General features: G+C 31.8%; 1 pseudogene; it reads left to right on the top strand.

Moving 5' to 3' along the window:
• Window positions 1-13,607: 13,607 nt before the first annotated feature.
• Window positions 13,608-23,556, top strand: LOC133285908 (kinesin-like protein KIN-UB; annotated as a pseudogene).
• The last annotated feature ends 468 nt before the right edge of the window (window positions 23,557-24,024 follow it).

Raw genomic sequence — 24,024 nt, 5'->3', positions numbered from 1 at the left:
TATTCATTTATTAATTTAAAACAGTAATAATATTCTTTTAATGTAAAAAATCACAGTAAGTAATATTATACTTTTTTTTTGGTGAAAAGCAATATTATACTTTACTTGCACTATGATTTGTTTTTTTTTTTTTACTTTAAAATGATACGAGAATCTATATTTTCTTATATAGATTGATTATTACAAAATGTAATTATAATTAGTATTTGAACTAAGGGAGTTTCGGGAACAAAGCCCCCGGATTTGAAAGTTCAGCCCTACCCTAGTGTATAATATCTTTTCCCTATCTAAGCTATATCAACATAGCCAACTATAAAACTAATGCGCTTGTGGTGTCAAAACAGGTTGATACGAATTTGACACGACACGAATACATCAACACGAATACGACACGGATTTTTATTCGTGTCAAAATCTTCAACACTGAAACGACACGAATTTTTTGCAGGGTGACACGGCACGACATGAATTAGTATGTATATTTAATTAAAAACAATAATTTTAACTCTTTGTTCAAAGATAGTTGGTTGCGTAACCTAATTTGCAAATTTTGATATGTTTTAATCTGATTGAATATATAAGTTGAATGAGTTGAAAGACATTTCAAACGCTTAGGGTAAATTGTGTAAGAAATTTGATAAATATCAGCATTAAAAAATATTCCATTTAAATAAATACTTTAAAAAATAAAAAAAATAAATCATTAAACTTATTACTTTCTTAATTTCTAATGCATTGTGATGGGCTTCTCAAAAGCACTATGTAAGTTTTTTTATTTTTGAAAACACACTGGGTTATCTTCGTTTCCTTGTGTCTTAGCTTTTAAATAATACAAGCATGAATTTCTTTAAGTCACACAATTACAACGGGTATTATCATATGTCTTGCATGAATACTTTTGTAGTTGTTCATCTGTATTTGGTTGTCTTACATAATTAGTTTTTGGGAAAAATGTTTGTCCTTTTAAATGATATAACTTATATCCTTTCACTCTCACAAAGAGGTAAGATGACACAACTTATATCTTTTTACTCTCACAAAGAGGTGAGACACGCACCTTTATAATTTTTTGTCCACTCTCTCTCTCCTCCTTTATCTATCTCTTTCTCTCACTTAAAATGACACAATTTTACATCCTTTAAAATGATACACACTTATGTACCAAAAAAAAAAATGATACACATTTTTCCCTTTAAGTATCAAATTTATTTATTTCTTTTTTCAGAAATAAAAAACAATAAAGTACAAAAGAAAATAAGATTTATTATGCATTTGTTAGCCTCCCATTTTTATATTGTCATTGCAATTATTTGCTTAGTTTTTTTTGGTAGACTTATTTGCTTAATTTATTTGGATACCTTTTTATTTATTATGTTTATATCAATAACAAAATAATGATATTGACTGTTTGTTTAAGGACAGTTAGTTGCTTCAACTCACGATTATACAAGTTTTGAGTCTTTTGACTCAATACTTTTTTTTTTCAAACAAGAGGGCCAAAGCCCAAGAACAAGAAAACAAGAAAGGAAAAAAAAAAAAAAAACACCACCAGCACCACTACTGGATGATCAGGGCCCACGGTCTACCCACAGCAGCAAGTATTGTTGTTCATGCATGTCCTCATTATTGTTCTGAATGAAATTTGTCATTCACCCGCACAAGCATTATAGTCTCACATTGGTTAGATGTGTAACTAATGTGGAGTTTATAAAGCTTTGGGCACTTCCACCTTTTGAACTAACTTTTGGGGTGGTGTATCCCAAGGTTCTTTACATGGTATCAGAGTACAGGTAGACTGAGCCTGTTGCATTGTCCATTCTTCAAGTCCAATGAGCTTTTGTGTGAGGGGGTGTGTTGAGATATATAGTCCCACATTGGTTGTATGTGCAACTAATGTGAAGTTTATAAGGCTTTGGGCACTCCCATCTGCTAGCTTTTGGGGTGGTGTATCCCAAGGTTCTTTACACCTGGCAATACAATTTTTCTGTAGCCATATTCATATGCGAGAGATTAAATGACCATCACAAACCACTGGCACCTTGATTGATGAGCACAATTATCACACTTGATGAGTCACTTTCTAAAACTTCAATATCCAAAGTTCTAAACCAATTCTAAACCCCAAAGCACACCGCACAACTTCGCTTGGAAGGAGTTGCAGACTCCTAATCTAAAAACAAATCCAGAAAGCCATCTTCCTTGAGAGTCTCGAATAACCCCACCACACGCTGGAGGCAGGATTTCCCCTTGCAGCATCATATGTGTTCAGCTTGACAAAGCCAACCATTGGAAATTGCCTCACAATATCAAGACTTACTGTTCTCTGTTCTGTCAGGCGGCCATTCTCAGGTTTGAAAGCCTCCTTCACCTCTTGAGCTAGGTTTCGAATCACCAACTCCCTTGTCCTTACAGTCAATGGAGCACTATGGAGTGTCTTATTTCGCCACTGCCACCGGGGTGTTTGCGGTTTGGATTGGATCGGTTTTAGAAACAAATCATCCGATCCTTCAGTTTGATCATATAATCATTCATTCCGTTTGGATTTTTTTTCAAATCCGATCCGATCCAATCTAATTTTTTCGGTTTGGATTGGATCGATCTTCAGTTTCTTGAAAATCCTAAAATTTATTTCATGATTATTGTGCAAATAACATCTTTTGTATATTTGTAATTTTTTTAAATACAAAAGTATTAATAAACTATAATATAATTTTTTTTTTCAATGAGATATAAAGCTCTACAAAGATAAAATTTTGTTGATGAGATGTTACTAGATTTTTTTCTTGGGTTTAGTTGATGGGTTAATGGGTTTTGGGTTTAGAAATTTTTAAGCTATGATTAGGGAAAGACAAGTAGGTAGAAGGGAATTAATATATTGCATTAGTTTGGATTGGATCGATTTTCATCAAACAATCTAAAAACCGATCCAATCCAATTGAAATTTGCGATTTTTTGAATTTTTCGATTTTCAATTTATTCAGTTATCGGTTTTTCGGTTCGGTCACCGCGATTTGAATCGGTTTGGATCTGTTGATGAACACCCTTAACTACCACGCTTCCAGCAAGTCAGGAAAAACAAAGTCAAGCAAACCCCCAATGATCTTGAATCCCCACCAGCACCAGTTATACTCTCGATCTACTCATCTAGGTCCTCTTGAAAGAAATCAGCATTAACCGCCCCAAGAACCAAGTTATATCACAAGAGCTTTTGCCTCCTGACAATCCCTCAACGCATGAAGTATTGACTTCCTCTCTATTCTGCAAATGGGACAAGAATCATCCCCGCCACTCCACTGGGCAAATATTACACATGGTTAGCATTTTAGCAACCTACGATGCACTATTTTCCACATCAATATCTTAACTTTTTGAGGCCCATTACAGCGCCAGATATTTTTCCAGGTTTTTGACTCAGCTACCTCAATGCCTCTTTGATCATTAAGGCAATTGTATACATGCATGTCAAAATAGATTGACACAATACGAATTTGATATGATACGAATACATCAGCACGAACACGACACGGATTTTTATTCTTGTCAAAATCTTCAACACGAACACGACACAGATTCTTTGTGGGTTGATACGACACAACACGAATAACACGCAAATTAAGGGTCAAATCGGTAATTGACAAAAAAAATTAAAAAAAATGGGTCAAAATTAAAAAAATTAAAAAAAAATAATTAAAATAAATATGGGTCAACACGAACACGAATACATCAACATGAACACGACACGCATGTGTCATTTTTTCCAACACGAACACGACACAATTTTTTTTTAAGTCAACCTGAACACAAATTTTCAAGTCGGGTAGCGGGTCGACCTTTTTTATTCATTTTAAATATTTTTCAATCTTTTTTGAATATATAAATAGAGAATAGAGGATAGGCTCGTTATAGAAAAAAAGATACGGAAATTTTTCATAAGTAATTGAGTGACATATGTTGACACCGCTAATTGTATATAGCTCGAACCGTGATAGAGTTATCACCCAAAAGATCCCACGCCCTCATGTCAGGACCATCAGTGTCACATGGAGGCAAGGTGCCCCTAAGCTTGTCGAGTTTTCTGGTAGCCATCGTTTCAAGTCATTGTAGTCCTATTAACCAGCCAATTAAAGTTGTCATCTCAGCCACTTTCTTGTTCGTATCAATGTTTTGGTTCCAGTTGCTCGCAACATCCTGCGGAATGAAACATGGTGGCTTAACCATTTGTCCTTCCAGAAATTCATCTCTCTACCCAGCTCCCAACAGAGATGCACCTCCAACTCCTTCCACACCCTGCACATATTGAATTGTAAGTTGGATTGAATTGAAAAATACTTTTAACCTATAAAATTTGAGTCAAAAAACGTGTTTGAAAAATGACAACTTGCACAAATCTAACCCGGGGAAGTGAATATTTTTAAAACTAGAAGCCAAATTATTGAACTCTTTATTTTCTTTATTTGTGAAGTTCTGTGATGGGTTCTTACTGTAAGGCAGTCGAGTGTATTGAACAAATTTCACCACCTAAATATGCGTTGTTATTTACGACTTTTGATATCTATTAGCTTACTCTAGTTTAGTTCATAACTAACTTAGTAAAATTTATTATATTTGTATAAGACTGGTTATATAAAAAATTTGGCTTATTTTAAATATGGGTTTAATGTATGTTTTTTTAAAGGATATAAATTTATGTCCTTTTACCATTTATAACTATATATTTCTCAGAGTATATAGTTATAATGTTAAAGTTATTTTTTTTTCTCTCTATACATCAGTTGACAAGTCCTAAAAAGTTTCTGAAGAAAAAAAAAAAAACTTTCATATTATAACTATGTATTCTCCAGATACATAATTGTAATCGGTGAAAGGACATAAGTTTATATCTTTTAAAATAACAAATAATTTTCCCTTTTAGATATATGTCATATTTAATTAATAGGTGTTATATGTATTCAATTTTAAACTTCATATTTTATTTACAAAAAAATTGCATTCTAATATTTATTTTAGCAAAGAAATTTTTTCATTGCATATTGAATCTGTTATGGACCTGACAAAGGCCTATATTCTAGAAGGTCCAATAAAGTACAACACAAACAGGAAGGGAATCTTCTATTAATGACGATCCTATCCAAACAGCTAAGCAGCCCATATTCTAGAAGGCCCAAATAGGGCTAACCACTAAGAGAAAATTAAGGAAATATTCCTGAATTATACTAATCCTACTACGACAACAATGGATCAACACTGGTGTAACAATAATAAGTCTTACACCAAATCTTAACCATCGATTGTCTACATCTAACGGTTAAGATTTATTAGGTCTCACTTATTAATTAATTTTTAATTTCCAATAAATCTCAACCATTGGATGCACGAAAATCAACGGTTCAGATTTGGTGTAAGATTTATTATTCTTACACTGGTGTAAGTTGATTGTATCCCATATATATATATATGGTAAATAATTGATTAAAGGAAAATGATCTCGATTATATATTATTAGTCTTACACCGGTGTAAAATGATCTCGATTATATATATATAGGTAAAATTATTTCTGCAGGCTATTACGTACAGCAACAACAAGTTTTTATTTTTCCCACAATTAATGTTTTCAAATGTATATATATAACAAGTATTTGATTGCTACACGTACAGCGGCTGCAAAAATGTAAATCTCATATATATATATATATATATAGTTTAAAGGAAATATTTATGATATATAATACTACTTGTCATTTTGTCATCAAGTCATTAATCGTGATGATTCCGATTGAAGTGACATCTCAAGAATAGAAAGTTGCTTATATATGGGGGTCCAGGATGATAAGTAGAGAATTTTGGGCCGAAGACTAGGAATGAAAATCATTCCATGTTGTCATGTACCCCATTATTATCTCCCGCTTAACCCAACATCGTGTTGAATACTGAAAATTCTGTAATAAGATCGTTTGGGTCACTTATAATTTGTTAACAAATACAAATTATGTTATAAAATTATTAATATTTTATAGGGATAAATTATTCTATCTATCTTTTATTCATGCCTACCATTTTTTAATACTATATTAGAATCTTAACTAACATTTATCATTTATCTCTCATCTTGATATTTTGATGTAACAGTATTGGGAATTGGTAGAAGGTAAGCATGAAAAAAAAGGTATGTATAATAATATGTCCCTATTTTATATGGGAAAAATATTTATCCTTTTAAATGACACAATTTATATACTTTCACTCTCACAAAGAGATGAGACTTACACCTTTATTTTTTGTGTCAACTCTCTTTTGCTTTATCTATCTCTTTCTCGTTTTTAAAATGACACAACTTTACATCTTTTAAAATGACACACAGTTTTCCCATTTTATATATGGTATTGGACGCAATCAATTTAAGTGCATTTAAAAGTTGATTTTATAATTATAAGGGTAAAATATATTATTTTAGTAGTTCATATGATATATTTGCGGGACATATAATAAGAGTATGCTGAGTTTAAGGCTATGATTGATTATTAAAAAAACTCGATTGGTAAGGTTTGTTTTGTAAAAAAAAAAAATTAAAAACTGTAACTATTTTTTTGTTTTTAGAATCAAATTTAGAGAACATGTCTGAGTTGTTTTTGTTTTCTGTTTTGGTTTTTAACTTTCAAAATAAAAAAAAACATAGAAAACAACTGTTTTCATAATTATTCTACAAAACAGTTTTAAAAACAAAAAAAACAAAAACAATTAAATAGCCCCTAAATTATCTAAATAGTTCGTTCTATTGAAGCAGAAGAAGAAAAAGGAGAAGGAGGTTAAAATACAAATATGAATGAGGTTTACTTAGTTGATTATTCGTTAAGATAATTACATAATTTAAGTTTAAATTTAAGAATATCTCTTTATTAAGTAATTAAGGGGAGAACTGCCTTCACTTTAAACATTTTTTAATAAAAAAAGAAGATAAAACTACAAATAATATTTCAATATTACTGTCTAATAAATAATTTTACGCACTTATAATTTTGATAATTGATTTCTTTAATATTCTTTTAAACTATTAAAGTAGATTGTGGTACTGCTACAAGGAGAATATTGTTATGGATTGAGCTCGTAAACTTTTAGAATACCTTTTAATTTTTATCACAAGAGTTACGCCAAAAAGATGTAGGTTCTTTAAATTTCGAAAAGATATGTTTGTTTTAGGAAAATGCATTTATCATTTATCATGTTACATGACAAATGAATAGTTGTTATGTTAAGAAAAAGATAAGACCAATTTATTGAATAATGTTTCCTTTTTTTTTTTTTTTTAGTGCCTGTTTGGATGAGTTTTTATTCTTAAAAAAATTATTTTTTTTAAAATAAAAGTCCTTTTGAGAATTTTTAGATGTTTGGATAACAACTTTTCAAAAAAAAAAAAATTTAGAATAAAAGTTAAAATGCTGCTTTTTTTATAGCCAGTAGTTGGTTGCTTTTGAAAAAACAGAAATTAAAAGATAATATAATTTTTTTTTAGAAAAAAGAAAATATAAATTTTTAAAATACAATTTTAACTTTATCTTATCATACCTATTTTATCTCTCCTTATCTCACGATCATGCTATTTTATCTCTCCTTTATTGTAATTTTATATATAAAAGTGCTTTTTTTTATTTTAACATCCAAACAACTTTTTTTGTGTAAAAATAATTTTCAGATCATACATCCAAACGTAAAATAACTTTACCTTTTTAAAAAAGTTATTTTAAAAAAATAATGCATAAAAAATCATTTTTTTTAAAATCCATCCAAATGGGCCCTAATATTATATAATTGTATTAGAAAATTAAACATTTTCTAATACTGCTGAGTCTCGTCAAGTTATGAAGAGTGCCTAGTGGAATTAGGTCTTGATAAGTTCCTAAGTGAGCTAGAATTTTTAGAGTAGCGATCAACATAGTTTCCCTAAATCTTCTGGAGATTGCTGTGACCAAGACTATAGAATATGCAAACTTGCAAGTAGATGTTATCCATTAGTTGTTAACCCATATAGGTTGCTTATACAAAAAATATGATTTTTATAAGGCCTTAGACATTCTTATCTTTTGAGCTAGTTTTTAAGGTAGTGATCTCAAGATTCGTAATGATTGGCTCTTTCATTGAGAGTTTAGATCACAGAAAAACCTACATATATACTCGATTAAGGTGTCTTTGAGCACTGAATACTAGTAAGTATATAGAAAAATCATCAACCAAAGAGGAGATATCTAAGTAACATTTAGGAGAGAATCATAAATATATATTAAGAGTGAATAGCACATTGCTGACGACTGAAATGGAATGCCAATCGACCATTCGCCCATATAAGAGTTGTTGACCATCCAACCATGTAAGATGGATGCCATCCGACCTTGTTAACTGCTGACCATTCGACAATGTAAAAGTTGGTCATCCGGCCAAGTAAATGCTGGCCATTAAGACTTGTAAATGTTGACCAAAAAATTGCATTGGACCTGTTTCATTTTCCAAATTCATGCTGTAAAATCCAAAAATCAGTAACAATTAGTTTAAAATTTAAACATAAGATTCTATAGTCGTCAACAATGATTGCTTTGCAGTTAAAATTTAAACATAAGATTCTAAAGTTTCTCCAAAATAAATGATCCTCAAGTATAGTTTAATTATTTGTTTAGGGTTTAAAAATTTTAATGTTATAGGAAATAAAATTATTTTCTACCCACATATAAAAATGTGTGGATCCATGTAAAAAGAATAGAGAAAATGGAAAAATTAGGCCTAACACATTTTTATATATTTGTAGAAAATTTTATATCTTACAACTTGAGAAATTTTAATTTTTTTTTATTGTATCCGATTATATATATATATATATATATATATATATATATATGTAAAATAAAAATAAGGCTTTAATGTTTCTACATATTCGTTCTCAAAACGACGTCATCTTGATTCTTGAGTTGAAAAATTAAAAAATTATAAAGAAAAAGACTATTATAATCCTGAAATAAATTATAATTACAAAAATACTTTGATTTCCGAACGACGGCATTTTGAACTCAATGCAAATAAGTTATTTACGTTGACAGTAGAAAAAGTGAACCCTAAAAATAATAAAATAAAATAATTTCACACAGATTAAGAATTTTAAACTAAAAAATCAACATGCTATATAACTACACACATTTTAAGGCAGAGTGAAGGCTAACAATCCTGGACACTGCGTGGGTTGTGGCATTCTTGTCTTCGTCCTTTCCCATATTTCCAAATATACCGGCAACAACAATCAGGCTTAAAAACTATCTATGACCAAAGGGAAGAAGGAAAAATAAACAAGTTAAAAACCATCGAACAAAAGGTGAATCTAAAAAGCATTGAACAAATTAATAGGCTTTTTGACCATTTTGTTCTTCATTAATTAATTAATAATTATTTTGCCTCTTATCCGAAACTATTTATCAATCTGTCACTTTTTAATCGATTAACTTGAAGATTTAAGATTAAATGATCAAAACTAACAAAAATAGTTGACTTAAAGATTTAATCGATTAAATATCCTTCTTAATCGATTAAATCTCCCTCTTAATTGATTTAATAGATTGAAACTTATATTTAATCGATTAAATATACCAAATGAGCGTGAAAATATTGATTGATTGCGTTTTGTATTTAATAGGAGCTGATTGCATTTTGTATTTAATATGAGTTGAATGTATTTTGTATTTAATAGAAGCTGATTGCGTTTTATTAGGAGTTGTCATTTTACGAGTTGGTTACAGATTGTCACCGATTCAAATTTATTTGTAATTTGTAATTGTGAGCCTATTTATGGGCAACATTTCAATGAAATGAGTAAATATACCAAATGAGCGTGAAAGCATTGATTGCGTTTTGTATTTAGTAAGAGCTGATTGTGTTTTGTATTTAATTGGATTTGAGTGTGTTTTGTATTTAATAGGAGTTGATTGCGTTTTATTAGGAATTGTCATTTTACAAGTTGGTCACAAATTGTCACCAATTCAAATTTATTTGTAATTTATAATTTGCGCATAAATAGACTCAAAACTACAAATTACAAATAGATTTGAATTGGTGACAATCTGTAACCAACTCGTAAAATGACAACTCCTAATAAAACGCAATCAGCTCCTATTAAATACAAAACGCAATCAGCTTCTATTAAATACAAAACGCAATCAGCTCCTATTAAATACAAATCGCAATCAACTTGCTAATTTGCTTCATATTTATGGAGGAGATTTGACATTTATTGCTTGTTGGGATATTTAATCGATTAACTTGAAGATTTAATCGATTAAATCTTCAAGTCAACTATTTTTGCCAAGTTTTGACCATTTAATCGATTAAACTTCAACTTAATCAATTAAAGAAGGGCATATTGGTAGATAGTTTCGAATAAGGGGCAAAAAAGTTATTAATTAATTAATGAAGGGTAAAAGGGTAAAAAAACCCAAACTAATAAGTATAACTCACGGGTGTATTGGAATAGGATTTTAAAAAATATTTGAGATTAAATTTTTTATAGATTTTAAAAGACTTATATAGAATTGTAGTGGTTTTAAAAACTTTTTTTACAATCAAGATTTTATAAGATTGAATTTTAAAGGATTTTAATATAATTTATAAAATTTGGTATATTTAATGGATTAAATATACCGAATGAGCGTGAAAATATTGATTGATTGCGTTTTGTATTTAATAGGAGCTGATTGCATTTTGTATTTAATAGGAGTTGAATGTATTTTGTATTTAATAGAAGCTGATTGCGTTTTATTAAGAGTTGTCATTTTACGAGTTGGTTACAGATTGTCACCAATTCAAATTTATTTGTAATTTGTAATTGTGAGCCTATTTATGGGCAACATCTCAATGAAATGAGTAAATATGCCAAATGAGCGTGAAAACATTGATTGCGTTTGTATTTAATAGGAGCTGATTGCGTTTTGTATTTAATAGGATTTGAGTGTGTTTTGTATTTAATAGGAGTTGATTGCGTTTTATTAGTAATTGCCATTTTACGAGTTGGTTACGAATTGTCACCAATTCAAATTTATTTGTAATTTATAATTTGCGCATAAATAGACTCAAAACTACAAATTACAAATAGATTTGAATTGGTGACAATCTGTAACCAACTCGTAAAAAGACAACTCCTAATAAAACGCAATCAGCTCCTATTAAATACAAAACGCAATCAGCTTCTATTAAATACAAAACGCAATCAGCTCCTATTAAATACAAATCGCAATCAACTCTTATTAACTTGCTAATTTGCTTCATATATATGGAGGAGATTTGACCTTTATTGCTTGTAGGGAGATTTAATCGATTAACTTGAAGATTTAATCGATTAAATCTTCAAGTCAACTATTTTTACCAGTTTTGACCATTTAATCGATTAAACTTCAACTTAATCGATTAAAGAAGGGCATATTGGTAGATAGTTTCGAATAAGGGGCAAAATAGTTATTAATTAATTAATGAAGGGTAAAAGGGTAAAAAAACCCAAATTAATAAGTATAACTCACGGGTGTATTGGATTAGGATTTTAAAAAATTATTGCGATTAAATTTTTTATAGATTTTAAAAGACTTATATAGAATTGTAGTGGTTTTAAAAACTTTTTTTACAATCAAGATTTTATAAGATTGAATTTTAAAGGATTTTAATAAAATTTATAAAATTTGGTATATTTAATCGATTAAATATACCAAATGAGCGTGAAAATATTGATTGATTGCGTTTCGTATTTAATAGGAGCTGATTGCATTTTGTATTTAATAGGAGTTGAATGTATTTTGTATTTAATAGAAGCTGATTGCGTTTTATTAGGAGTTGCCATTTTACGAGGTGGTTACAGATTGTCACCAATTCAAATTTATTTGTAATTTGTAATTGTGAGCCTATTTATGGGCAACATCTCAATGAAATGAGTAAATATGCCAAATGAGCGTGAAAGCATTGATTGTGTTTTGTATTTAATAGTAGCTGATTGCGTTTTGCATTTAATAGGATTTGAGTGTGTTTTGTATTTAATATGAGTTGATTGCGTTTTATTAGGAATTGCCATTTTACGAGTTGGTTACAAATTGTCACCAATTCAAATTTATTTGTAATTTATAATTTGCGCATAAATAGACTCAAAACTACAAATTACAAATAGATTTGAATTGGTAACAATATGTAATCAACTCGTAAAATGACAACTCCTAATAAAACGCAATCAGCTCTTATTAAATACAAAACACAATCAACTACTATTAAATACAAAACGCAATCAACTCTTATTAACTTGCTAATTTGCTTCATATTTATGGAGGAGATTTGACCTTTATTGCTTGCTGGGGGATTTAATCGATTAACTTGAAGATTTAATCGATTAAATCTTCAAGTCAACTATTTTTGTCAGTTTTGACCATTTAATCGATTAAACTTCAAGTTAATCGATTAAAGAAAGACATATTGGTAGATAGTTTCGAATAAGGGGCAAAATAGTTATTAATTAATTAATGAAGGGTAAAAGGGTAAAAAAACCCAAATTAATAAGTATAACTCACGGGTGTATTGGATTAAGATTTTAAAAAATTATTGAGATTAAATTTTTTATAGATTTTAAAAGACTTATATAGAATTGTAGTGGTTTTAAAAACTTTTTTTACAATCAAGATTTTATAAGATTGAATTTTAAAGGATTTTAATAAAATTTATAAAATTTGATATATTTAATCGATTAAATATACCAAATGAGCGTGAAAATATTGATTGATTGCGTTTTGTATTTAATAGGAGCTGATTGCATTTTGTATTTAATAGGAGTTGAATGTATTTTGTATTTAATAGAAGCTGATTGCGTTTTATTAGGAGTTGCCATTTTACGAGGTGGTTACATATTGTCACCGATTCAAATTTATTTGTAATTTGTAATTGTGAGCCTATTTATGGGCAACATTTCAATAAAATGAGTAAATATACCAAATGAGCGTGAAAGCATTGATTGCGTTTTGTATTTAGTAAGAGCTGATTGTGTTTTGTATTTAATAGGATTTGAGTGTGTTTTGTATATGATAGGAGTTGATTGCGTTTTATTAGGAATTGCCATTTTACGAGTTGGTCACAAATTGTCACCAATTCAAATTTATTTGTAATTTATAATTTGCGCATAAATAGACTCAAAACTACAAATTACAAATAGATTTGAATTGGTGACAATCTGTAACCAACTCGTAAAATGATAACTCCTAATAAAACGCAATCAGCTCCTATTAAATACAAAACGCAATCAGCTTCTATTAAATACAAAACACAATCAGCTCCTATTAAATACAAATCGCAATCAACTTGCTAATTTGCTTCATATTTATGGAGAAGATTTGATTACGTTTTATTAGAAATTGCCATTTTACGATTTGGTTACAAATTGTTGCCCATTCAAATTTGCGCTAGACTCAAAACTACAAATATATTCCAACTATATATATTCCAACTAAATCCATCTTTCAACGTCTCGTAACACCATTGAACACGCACGCCACTGTCATTAGACAGACAGTCTATCGCTCAAGTATAAACCAAGGTGGTTTTCACAACCAAAAACATTGAAACCCCTCTCTTTCTCTTCTTGCAAATTGAGTTTCCCAAACTCCTTAACTTTGCTTCTCCATGGCTTCGAACCTTCACCGAAACGGCGCCCAAAGAGGAAGTGCCAAGTTTGGTCGCTCTTTCCTCAGGCCTCGCCTTAGTTCATCTTCCCCTTCGCCTGGATCCGCCCTTCGCCGCACTCCTTCCGAAAACGGCAACGCCGGTTAGTCCCCTCCTTAATTTCACAAACCACAAAGCCCTAGACAGAGAATGTAGCTCTTAACAGTATCAGGATTCAATAATGAACCATACTATATATAGATTATTTTGTTCACCATTGATTATGACCTCCCATGTTACCTAATTTGTGAGATTTTCTAATGTGTGATAGAGTTTGCTTGTTGCTTGCATATTTCTTTTTCCAGTGTTCAAAATGTGTGTACATCTTTTATCATTCTTGTGTTTACCTTTATGATATGGTGATATTGCTAACTTATTATCTTATGTGTAAAGTGCTTGGAAGAGTTCGAGTCGCTGTGAGATTGAGACCTCCAAATGTTGAAGAAATGATGGCGGAGGCTGATTTCCCTGACTGTGTAGAATTACAACCAGAGGTGCATTCCTTTTATTTTTTTTATTTTTGGCTAAAGTTTATAGATCTAGTTCATTCGATGTTTTTATCCTTTTGTGTTTTTTACTCTCCTTCAGGTTAAAAGACTGAAGCTTCGTAAAAACAATTGGGATTCAGACACTTATGAGTTTGATGAGGTGCTTACTGAATACTCATCACAGAAACGAGTCTATGAAGTTGTGGCTAAGCCAGTTGTGGAGGTATGTTATAAATATAATGGTGCATATCCTAATTGTTGATGAACATTCCTATCTGTTTATGCTTTATATTAGTGCCATTTATGAATTGATAAACATCATTCCACTCCATCCGTTAAGACATTATCATCTTTTTTAATTTTCTTTAGCTTGATATGTTATTGATATCTGGTTTGTAGAGTGTTCTTGATGGTTATAATGGGACTGTGATGGCTTATGGTCAAACTGGAACGGGGAAAACTTTTACTCTTGGACGACTAGGGGAAGAATACACCTCTGATCGTGGTATCATGGTTCGTTCCATGGAGGATATTTTTGCTGACTTATCTCCAGATACTGATTCTGTCACTGTCTCGTATCTGCAGGTTGTGTGCTTCTACGTGCATTACTGCTTTTTGCATCATATCCATTGATTTTTTTATCTTCTAGTTTCCGTTAAGGTTGTGCCCTATTTTGTTTATTCACGGAGGTGTATTTGTTTATTAAACTTTTCTAGTCCTATTATTTTTGTGGAGATTTTTACTCATATTTTGTCCATGAAAAATGTGTAGCTTTACATGGAGACTCTCCAGGACTTGCTTAATCCAGCAAATGATAATATTCCTATAGTGGACGATCCAAGAACTGGCGATGTATCTTTTCCTGGGGCAACTGTAGTAGAAATCAGGGACCAACAGAGTCTTTTGGAGTTGTTAAGAGAAGGGGAAGCTAATCGAGTTGCTGCTAACACAAAGTTGAATACTGAATCATCTCGTAGTCACGCTATTCTGATGGTGAAATAATAAACCGTGTTTTGTTTACCTTTTATTTTTATATGTCATGAATCTAGAAACTCAATTACCCACTGTTTGCCAATTCTTAAATATAATATCCAATCTTGATATAGTTATGTTTTCTCAAGCAGGTTCATATTAAGAGGTCTGTCATGGAAAGTGAAGATATTGTATCTAGTCAAAATGGTGATGCATCTCACTTGACTAAACCTTCAAAACCACTTGTTCGTAAGAGCAAGTTGGTTGTGGTAGACTTAGCAGGTTCAGAGCGTGTCCACAAGTCAGGTGTATATTGAACTTAAAATTCGTTGCGTGTGTAAATATGCATGTCATAATCAATTGTTATTGTCTGAGAATGTCTTCTCCACAAAGCATCTGTGGGGTATGCATGCATGTAGTATGCTGGCATCTCATGATCTGTTGCAGGAAAGTGCGGATATCTCTAGAACTCTGCTTTCCATTTTTTATTCTCTTTCATTTTATAACATTCTGTGTCTTTCAAGGATTAAGAAAGTTGAGTGTACTTTTATAGGTAGTTGAATGAGTTTATTATCATTGTTTGAAGAACCTAATTTTGTAACTTGCACTTTTGTCAATACTATCGATTAACTCTTGTACGATTGTACGGTTCGTTGAATGTAATAATGCCCTCCTAAGTTGGGTGATAAACATCCAAAAGTATTAGGTGTGCATTTTTTTTTTTAATTTTCATTTGGGTTCATCTGCCACCGACTCCAACTAGTTTGGGATAAATGTGTTGTAGATGTTGATTTTTTTTTTCTGATTTTTTTGGAGTTATAAAGTGCTATGTGCTATGTGCTAACTGATAAGAGGGTGTTTGATTTGCTTTCTTTTTCTATTTTCTGTTCAGGGGATTTATTTTTACTAATAATTACTGAAGTGTCACCTTATTTTCATTTTGTTTCTTGTTTTCAAGATTTGTTAAGAAAATGGTAAAAAAAATTCTTGTTTTTATTGTTTCTTGTTTTCATGATATTTGTGAAGGGTTGTTTTCAGTTTTCACCATTTCCTTGATAAAATCTTGAAAACGGGAAAAAAATGAAAACAATGTGACATTTTTGAAATGATTAGTAAAATCATTAATTGAAAAGAAAAACTAAAATCAAACCAATCACCCTCTAATATTCCTTGTGTTTGTGGCTTTTGAAATCCAAATGTTCATTCGTATTGGTCGGTGCTGTAACTTCAATGACTTAGTAGCTTCTGTTATTAAGTTGGAAACTTGGAATATGCTGAAACTTTGCATCTTTTCTTTTTCCCCACCAGGAAGTGAAGGGCTCGTGCTAGAGGAAGCTAAATCTATCAACCTTTCTCTTAGTTCACTGGGAAAATGTATTAATGCTCTAGCAGAGAACAGTTCTCATGTTCCATTTCGTGATTCAAAGCTTACCAGGATGCTTAGAGATTCTTTTGGAGGTAAGATGCCCTAGTCTGTTTTTTTAGACATGAGTATTGGTCTTCATTTCTTCAACTTGATGTGATCAAATACTTTATTGAGATGTCATTTATGATTTAGGAATCTGGTTTCTTAAATCCTTGATTGACATATTTACAGTCTCTTTCTCTTAGTCTTTGCACCACCTGCCATTATTCTTCTTGGTCATTATTCCTCCTGTCTGTTGATGCCAACAGTGGTTTTGATTGTATAATTCTATATTCCCTGCTTGATGTTTTCCAATATATCTGAGTATCTGTACTTTAATATTTAGTTTCTATTCATACAATATGCACTAAATATCATTATTAAATTTAAATGACTTAATACCTGTTCCATTGTTGTTATTTTTTTAAAGTATTTTGAAAAGCCGTTCTTGGGGATCTATTGTGCCATTAATTTGATGGCCTTAGATTCTACCCCTGCCGACTTTTGCCATGCATTAACCTACTCTTGTTGGTATCTTAATTTGCTCATTCCATCTAGTTATTTGTTTCACTAATAATTACAAATATCTTATTCTTAGGGTGAGCATGACAACATTTTGAGAAACATTTTTTTCTTTAATTTTAGCCTGGAGAACAAAAACGGTTAGAAATAATAAATATTTTTTTTCTTTTTTGTTATATAGACATTGTAGAATGTGTTATCAGCATTAAATACACACTATTTATTAAATACATACACTCTCTTTGGGTATAGAAATAATTTGTGTTATCAAAAATATTTTTTTGCCCAGAAACTCTTCCTAAGCCCATAAATAAAAAAGGAATTATTTCTTTCCAAAAACAGTGCCAGAGAATAGAATTATTGTCATGCACACCCTTAGTTGACACACCACAGATTTTGATTAACTTGTTACTGATATTTTCTCTTTTAAATACCCTCTTCTTCTTCTTCTTATTATTATTTTTACTATTACTATTATTATTTTTATTTTATTAATTCAAATGAAAAGTTTTGTTGACAATTGATATTGTTGGCCGAACATCAAATTATGTCTTAGGCTATGAAAGTTGAGAATATGCTGAAAATAAAGGAGGAGTTTGACGCAATTTTTTTTCGCTCCAGATTATAGTTTTCTAGTTTTGAAATGTTATGCATAATGCTGTATAGCCCTGATTAGTTTGAGATAAAGGTGATGTTTAGGATTCATAATGCTGTATAGATGAGGGTTTTAATTTTTGTTAAAGTATGTGATGCAGGCTCATTATACTTTAACTCTTTCTAATTGGGAATATCCCCTTCCCACTATTAAATCCAAGGGATGAGCTATGTATTATTTTTTTAATTTTCATCGTTTTGCTATCAAATGCATGCCTTTTTAGAGAGATTGAAATGCCAGATGGAGTACTTGGAATTAGTAAAGGAGCTAGAGAGATTGAAATGCAGAAGTTGGTATTGAATCAAGAAAGATGTGACTTCAATAATATTGTGGCTGATCGTGGAGAGGTATTCCTTTTTAAACAGCATTAACTACTCTGCGAATCTTGGAGGTGGATTCTTTTGCCATTTTTTTTATGGGGTTTATATCCCTCATGTTATAGGAACCAATTTTTTTTATGCTGTTAAGAAAAAGACAAGACCAATTCATTGGATAAAGTGTCCTCTCACTTTCTTTAATATTATATAACTTGTTTTTTTCTTAGCAGGAAAAAAAATTGGTTCCTGTAACATGATGGATATAATCCCCTTTTTTATTAAGATGAGTAATTTTAAGATATTATCACGTGTTACCATCTCCTTATTCAACATTTTTTTGAGAATGATGGGTGTGTCCTAGGTTCCTTTGCTTTCACAGTTTTGTTAGAAGTAACGAACCCAAATTTTGTGGCAATGTGCAATCTATGTGTTAGAGAAGTCTAAAACCATTAATGTGGCCCTTACTTAATAGCTTGAGCTTTTCAGGTGAAGTGGTTGCTTTATCATTGTATCGGTTCCTGTTTCCAAGTGATCACGAGTTTGATCCTTACTACCGCCTCCCGCTCTTCTAATAAATATTTAATTGTGAGAAATTCTTAGCATCCACCCTTCAAGCCCAATGGGTTCTTGTGTGAGGGGTGTATTAGAGAAGTCTAAAACAATTAATGTGACCCTTACTTAATATCTTGAGTTTTTTGAAGTGGTTGCTTTATCAGGTAATATGTCTACTTTGTAATTTCTAGAAAATTAAGGAAGTCTTCTAAGATGAGAATGAGATTGAACCTTCTTCTTCTTCTTCTTTTTTATAACAGAGACTTGTACTGTTTCACTTGGTTTTATATATTTCAATGTTTATATCATTCATTCTTCACTGGTCCCGATGTTAATTTATATTTTGACAACTGGCTTGTTGAATTAGTATAGTCAGTGCCTAGTTGTATTCTATATGCATTTTTTTCTCTTTTTTATTTATTTTTTTACTTTTTTGTGCCTTGTTTATTTACTTGTTTATGCCTTTTTGCCTTAGGGGCCTGCAACATCTTCAGCAGATGAAGTTGCCAAGGTCAAAATGCTGCTTGAAACTGAAAGCAATAGGAGAAAGGCAGCTGAACAAGAGGTAGAACATCTAAAAAGTCAGCTGGGGAAATATACACTAGTAGAAGTGAGTTTCAGTTAAATGGAAAACTTCTTTGACTTGTTTATTTTCCAAGCATGGATTTTTGGTATATTAGAAACTTTTCTTGTGTATTAGGCAGGAGGGGATGTGGAGATTATAAAGCTTCGCAACATCCTGGATGATGAGGCTAATCGGAGAAGGAAACTTGAAGAAGAAATAATAATATTAAAAAGTCAGTTATTGCAATTGAACTATGGTGACCAGGTATTTGTTTTATGTGAACTACGCATCCAGCATATGCTTGAATAATAAGTTTTAGTTTAGAGTCTATAGTTTGACTTTGCAGTGATGTAATGAAAAAGAACCAAAAAATGCACAAATCTCTTCAATAACTTTGTGTACCAGTTGTAGAAACTCCTTGAAACAAACATGAACAGCACACTGAATAGAGGTCATAAACATAATTCTACTCTGAACAAATGTAAGGGCGAAGAGACATTCATTAAATTATGAGCCTCTTTCCAACAAAATACACAAAAGAACTGCGTCATAGTCCAGCAGTGTTATTAGGACTTTTGATTTTAGAACGACTTGAATAAAAAATGTAGGAGTTCCAGAAGCTAGTTTCTCATTGTATCTTGACACATTTACATTGTAAAGTTCTTCAAAAAGAAGCTCAATCAAATTGGAAATTTTATGTTGAAATTGGTGATAGTTGTTATGAGTTCAAGGTTCTATTCTCTCTCCATGGCTTCTAGCTGCAGTTTACCTTGTATTCTTTTTAGCATAACTTTGATATAGTATAATTTAATGTTACGTCCATAGATGAGAAGGCGTTTGGAAAATGAAAGCTCTGGGAGCACATTTTCTGCGATGGATTCCTCCATGACTCAAGTTAGGCATTCCCAATTCAAAGATACTGGAAATGGTCCGAAGTCATCAGTTGCTACACTCTTTGATAAAGGTGCAGGTTGTTTAAGTTATAATTGAAACATATCATCATCCATGTATATGACTCACATGATTTCAACAGTTGGATTGCAAAAGCTTTTGTCATTGCTGGAGTCAGATGATGCCAATTTACGAATTCATGCTGTGAAAGTGGTGGCCAACCTAGCAGCTGAAGGTAGAAGCTAACCATTCTTAAGGCTCTGTTATCTGATCATCTGCTTTCTAATACCTGTTTCCTTATGTTTGGGTAGCAAAATCTTCAAAAAGAATCGCACTTTTATGATAGTGATGCTAATGATTTTTATAGTTGATAGATTACAGATAGTAATTACCCGATGTTCTAATTCTTGTTTTTGCTTCCTTAGTCTTTTCTTCAAGCTATAAGGATTCTGGGAAAGGGTGAAATCAAAATGATCATCCTTTTGCAACTTTGTTTTGTTTAGAAATCAGAGAGCTTTCACATATTTGGCCCATGTTTTGCTCATGCTTTCCAGTCCGTATTTTCAATTGTAATGCTCAGTTTATAGATATTGGAAAGAATCAATTCAACCTAAAATCATAAGCTGGTGGATGACGGCCTTTTTAATGGTTTATAATATTATCTAACACGCCCCCTCACACGAGAGTCCAATGGACTTGAAGAGTGGACAATGCACAGGCCCACCTATCTGTGCTAAGAAAATTCCACAAAGAAAAGTGGGGGGTGGGGGGTGTAAAGAACTAATTCAACCCAAAAGCTTAAGCTAGTGGGTGAGGGCCTTTTTAATAGTTTATACTATTAACTAACAGATCCTGAGAATGGTCCTATGGTTTTTCTTTACCTTCATCCTGTGCAAGACATATGCAATTTTAAGTAAATGAATTGTAAATCTGTTTTCAGAGATATAAATAAAAGCCAATCATAAGCCTACAAACATATCAAGCTTTGTTTTTGTCATGTTTCTTAACTGTCATTCATAAGATTGCCATACATTTAATATTATTTGGATCTGCTTCTAATTGAGCTAAACGTTCCTATTTTATGCTGATTGTCTTGGGATTGTTGTATATCTTGTGGCATAATTTTTTTTATTATCGTAATACATATTGGCCTTTGATCTACTAGTTTTAGTTTTCCCTTTTCTAATATTGCCATTTGACTGTCCCTTTGATCTACTATTTGGATTTGATGTGATTCTTCTGGGAAATTCTATTTTTCAGGAAAAAATTCTTATTGATGTGTTAATTTTCCATTAAATTTTTTGTCTGTTATGGTTCAATGTTGTTGAAGTGAACTTGCATTGTATTCCTTTGTTTCCACTTGGTCCTGGTCCACCAGACTTTTTTTTTCAATGCATTCATATCGTAACCTTCCAAAAAATGTTGAGGCTGTAGTCTTTCGCAGTATATGCTTGTGTCTTTTGTTATGCGGAGGATTTGTGTAGTAATTTGTCTCAATCTAATGTGCAGAGGCTAATCAAAAGAGAATTGTTGAAGCTGGTGGTCTTACTTCATTGTTGATGCTTCTTCGAAGATATGAGGATGAAAATGTTCGCAGAGTAGCTGCTGGAGCAATTGCCAATCTTGCCATGAATGGTGATATCCACAGTGGTCTTTTATTTCTAACAGGATCTTGCTTCATACTTTGGTACTAGAAAAGTTTATTTGTGGTTGTGCGTTTAGCTAATGTTAGTATTTTCCTGCTTTCTTTTATGGCAATTCAGAAGCGAATCAAGAAGCTATAATGGCTGAAGGAGGAATTACTCTGTTATCAATGACTGCATCTGATGCTGAAGATCCACAAACTCTTCGAATGGTTGCCGGGGCAATTGCTAACCTATGTGGAAATGGTATATTTCCTTGTTTTCTAGTCATTCATGTTGCTAAATGTCTTTCCACTACTAGATATCTTAATATTTCCACTACTAGATATCTTTTTGAAGTTTATTCATAATTCTCTCTCAATTTTCTTCATCCAGATAAAATATTGATGACTCTGAGATCTCAGGGAGGTATAAAGGCCTTACTGGGAATTGTAAGATGTGGACATCCCGATGTTCTTTCCCAAGTTGCACGTGGAATTGCTAACTTCGCAAAATGCGAGTCTCGGGCTTCTAATCAAGGTCTGATTTCTTCCTCCTTAGTGTTTGATTCTCAAGGGTGAAAATGTTAAAGGTGTGTATGTTAAATTCGATAGAAAATGGAACGAGTTGTAACTAGGTTACTGTCACCAAAAATGTCAGTCCTGCATTGATTAGCTTATAAGTAAATTTTATGTTTATTGCCGTCGATTTGCCCGCCCCACTTCAGTTGTCACAAAGCCTCTGAAAGTATTTCTAGCATCAAAGAGAAATTAGTGAGATAAGGTTTAGTTTGTAGCCTTATAATTATATTTTGCACACTCAGGGATAAAAAGTGGCAGGTCATTTTTGATAGAAGATGGTGCACTTCCGTGGATGGTACAAAATGCTAATAATGAAGCTGCATCAATCGGGCGTCACATTGAGCTTGCACTCTGCCACTTGGCACAGCACGGTAATGCTACTTCTCATCATGTTTTCAGTTTATCTAAACACATTCTTGTAAAATTTCAAGCAATTGAGGTTATAAATATTGCAGAAGTGAATGCAAAAGACATGATTAGTGGAGGAGCTCTTTTGGAGCTTGTCCAGATTTCACGACATTGTTCACGAGAGGACATAAGGAGTCTTGCTCGTCGGACCTTGAGTTCTATCTCGACATTCAAATCTGAATTGCGGCGATTGCGTATGGATTATTGATTACATATCTACCTGGGATTGGAAATGGATCCTCTATGTGTGACATGAGGTCATGGAGCATATCTTTGATATTACTGTTGCCACCTCTTCACCATGTTTGGATGACACCGGTTCTTTCGAAGCAGATAAGGGCATTCATTGATGGATCGTCTCACTTGCCTGCGAACATAGCGAAAAACTATGAAAATGGAGCTGACGGTAAAGTCAGCTACGTGAAATAAAGCCTATCTTCTATGGGGCAGCTATTTCCGTACCGGGAAGCAGCTGTGTATTCCTTTACTACTGGAGTACCGAAGATATTTTCGAGGTGATGTGAGAGGATTTTAATCATAAAGATATAAATCTTAATGTGTTCTCTCATCACATGATTTATATCTAAACGGCTGAGATACTCTCATATGACATCATTTCACATGAAAGAATCCATTCACTCTTGGGATACACATTTATTCCTGTTCCCCGAGCTTGTCGGACTAATCTACTGGTACTTTCAGAATTTTTCTGTGTGGCATTTGGGGGGCAGTTGTTAAATACCTTGCTATTTTTGTGTTAAGAAAAGCAGGGGTTTAACATGTACTTTGTGATATATAGCCATTACCAGCCTATAATGTGTATATTGATAGAGGGGGGAAGTAGATGAAGAGAAATGAGGTTTTTGGATAGGGGGAAGGTGAAAGAATATGTTCAGTTAAACATGGGTTAGTCAAACTTTGACTACCCCAAACTACGTGGAGCTGCCCAATATTGTACTTGTTATTGGTTTGTGTAAGTAATGAAAATCATCATTTTCTTTTTAAGAAAAAAATTGTGAATTTCCAAAGATTTTATAGCGTAGTTGTATTGGGGTTAAGAAAACCTTTTACATTCCAAAACACTCCAATGGACTCCTTTCATTTTAATTAACTTGTTTGATGTATCTATTAGAATTAGAATGTTGATTTTGAGTATAATATCATAGAATTAGAATTTTTTTAATTTATACTCTATTAAATTCGAGACATAAATTCTAAGAATTGCAATTTTAAGTACCAAAAATTAAGGTCTAAAAATAAAATAGCCATTGAATCAATGAAGGGCAATTCATAGTTTTTTTATTTATATTAGTATATAATAAATCTTTATAAAC

Source organism: Gastrolobium bilobum, unplaced genomic scaffold (assembly GCF_033153095.1).
Source record: "Gastrolobium bilobum isolate Gb01-03AN ecotype WA unplaced genomic scaffold, APGP_CSIRO_Gbil_v1 utg58926, whole genome shotgun sequence".
Lineage (NCBI taxonomy): Eukaryota > Viridiplantae > Streptophyta > Magnoliopsida > Fabales > Fabaceae > Gastrolobium > Gastrolobium bilobum.
This window is presented reverse-complemented; position numbering and strand designations above follow the sequence as displayed.